The following is a 3,206-nucleotide window of genomic DNA, read 5'->3' as shown; positions in this document are numbered from 1 at the left end:
AAGCCTGTGCATAGTAGGATAAAGGACATAGATGAAGTAGTATATAATAATTGGTCAGTGAACCCAAAAGTAAAATTCTCTAGAAAAATGGAAATAACAGGATATATTAGGGCTATGAGTCCCCGGGGAGTCATGGATCTTTTTGAGCAAGGAGAAGGATAAGTGAAAATGATTCCATCTCAGAATTTCTCCAGAAAGAAAAGCTTCTTGACCTTTGGCTCCTAGTTATTTTACTGTAATGGGCACTGGGGGGATTGCGGAAAAGGCATCAGTGATATGTTCAGCAGAGGCAGTCCCCCATGTGGAAGAGGCTGGAGAGCCTTCTGGTGAAAGGCCACAATGGGCGTATAACAGAAGTTCCTTGGGAGATTTAGAGGATACATAGATGCACTGTGACCAAGGGATGTTTTTGATTGGTTATAGAGTCCAAACTTAGGTGCATTCTACAAGGTACCAGAATCTCACAAGAGCTCTTTCCAGACTTGCTGCTGATGGAGGAGGAAAAGCTCTTGAAGGCTTCTGGATTAGGGAGGGGCCTAAAGATCTCCCTTACCTGAAGTCATTAGGAAGCTGAGAACATGTTTCCGTCTCTGTTGTGGCCATTTTTTTCGAAATGGAGACTGGAGATTGCTATGACTTTATGAGTTTTGAAAGGTCAGGAAAATGAACAATCAGCAGATCTGGAAGTGGAGTCCATGCTGAGTTTAGAGGCTAACCAGTCGAGTATCACTGCCCCAAGGAGTGACCTTTGGAACCCAGGCCAGTGGTAGCTGATATGTAGACTCATCCAGAAGTATGCTACATTTGGACACTTGTAGGGAGTTAGTGCCGACCCCGGGGCTGCTCGGACTCTAGCGCTTGGCCTGTTTCCTGGGTAATACCAGACAGGCTTAGTAGGAGTTGGAACGGTAGGCGCCCGGAGGAAAGACTTCCGTCCCTAGCAGCCCCCCTAACAGCACACCCCTCCTGCTGTGATAGCCATCCTTTCTCATGCAGGCAGAGTCCATTCACCAAGGACTCACAAGCCCAGTAGGAGGAACACAGCTGGCCATTACCGAATGCTCTTGAAGCAGTGCCTAACACAAACATGCTTTAATTAATGGGAACTTCTTGGATACTTTACAAGGGCATCCTGCCCCGTGCCTCACATAGCTCCTACAGTAGTGATACCAGTTTGTATCCTGCCTGAGCCTCCCCATGCCTCTTTAGATACTGTAGAAACAGGACTCCCCTCCTGTTCCCAGCCTTCCCTGTTACTGTAGAATAGCACTCCCCTCCTGTTCCCATATTCCTATGGAAACTACCTTACCACAGCCCTAGTTTTTCCCATACGCTTGTAGGCAACATAGTTTACAATAATCCAGATTCTTCCCACCAGATATTGCTACTTACATCTGATCTAAGTGCAACAACACATTACTGAAGCACATCTCCTTTTTCCCATGCTCTCATCCCCTTGAACACCTGCTTCTGCTTATGTAGTGCAAAAACCTATAAAAATGGATAATGTCTGCCAATAAATCAGAGTTGCATCCATCTTTGGCTCCCACCTCATCATTGCGACCTTGATGGGGACAATGTTATATACAAATTGTCCACTCTATGCTGGGATTGAGTTGGTATAAGAGAGAGTATGCACCCAGTTGCTGTTGGGGAAATATTTGTAACTTTTGCTCTTGCTTTATTTTTGAAGGAAATATCACTTTGTAAAATCTTAATTGACGATAATTGCTTATATGGAATTAAAATTAATCTTTAATTCCTTAATTGTTAACTGTCATTAAACACTGGCAGCTATGGTAGAAAGAACATATATGAATTGGGGCTCTACAAATATGTAATACAAAGAAATTTCTGGAGGATAATGCATAGATTATATTAATGTAAGACAGTTAACAATAGAATTGGAGTTTCAGAGGTCACGATGGAAAGGAGGGATGGATATGACATGAATTCTGAGAGGTGGAGATGAGGAAAATGTGTTTTTTAGGTATGGGGAATGGCCTATGTGAATGTACCAAGTATATCACTATAAGGTGCTGAAGTCAGACTATACAACTTTCTGAGGAAGTTGTTCATTTTCAGATATCAAATATTTTCCATGAGCTCTGATAAGGGTTTTAAAGTTTTTCTTCTATGAGCTTTGTGGACTCTATGTTTTCAAGGTTGGTTAGCTAGTTTGGGTGGTATCATATAGTGCAGTTCCCAGATTTTTTGAATGGGTGTCATGAGTCAGAGATGGAAGAGGTTCTCAAAGTGGCTTCCTACCATTTATATTAAGGGAAATTCTTTGACACGAGTATTACAATTGAATAATTTTAAAAGACAGCCTGGGGAAGAGAAGATGTAAGTAGGGAGGGGGACTTGAAAGCTGTCCACAGGTATTTGAAGGTTGATCACATGATAAAAGGATTGGACTTATTCTTTTTAGTACCAATTGGCAGAACGAGAAACAATGTATGGGAGTTATAGAGTTAGATTTCAGGTTAATGGAAGAAAAAACTTACCAACAACTGAAACTGGCTGTCAAAAGTGGGATGATTTGCTTCTAAAGATGATGGCTTCTCCCTACTGGAAGATTTCACTTGAAGTCTGGATGCCAATTCTTGAGAAATTTGTGGGAGGAATTCCTATTCATGCCTGGTATAGACTAGATGACCCTTTAGTTCCCCTGAGATTCTATGATTCCATCATGCAGCTCATATGTAATTGGTTTGAACTTTTGTAATGATTTACCTCATCTCAGTGAAGGGGGAGTTGAGGAAAGGAAAGACCCATCCAAGTATGTCTTGTGAGTTTAGTCATTTGACAAACTTCTGAATTTAAGGGGTAGCTTTTATGCTAACAATTGGACTAAAAGCCCAAGGCTAGCCTGTCATCTCAGTAGATCTCCTATTGAAGGGCGCTGGGAAAACAAGCACAAAGATGTGTGTTTACTACTCTCTTTTACTGTGTACTGGTCTGTGAGTTACCACAAACACTCTTTTCCACCCTGGAACTGTGAGCAGTGTCCTTGCTTCCCTGCAGCCACAAGCTCTGGTGTGCTAATGCTTCTCTTCGCCCTGTGACTGCTACCTAGGACTGCAACCTGAATCTGAGTGTGGGTAAAGCAACAGAGTTGTACCCCCAGTGCTAGCAAAGAGATTCCTGTAATCTCCTGAGCAGATGTCCAACCCCCTTACTGTCAGTGAGCTGACAGGTCCAGA

The sequence above is a fragment of the Trichosurus vulpecula genome, chromosome 5 (genome assembly GCF_011100635.1).
Source record: "Trichosurus vulpecula isolate mTriVul1 chromosome 5, mTriVul1.pri, whole genome shotgun sequence".
Classification (NCBI taxonomy): Eukaryota; Metazoa; Chordata; class Mammalia; order Diprotodontia; family Phalangeridae; genus Trichosurus; species Trichosurus vulpecula.
This window is presented reverse-complemented; position numbering follows the sequence as displayed.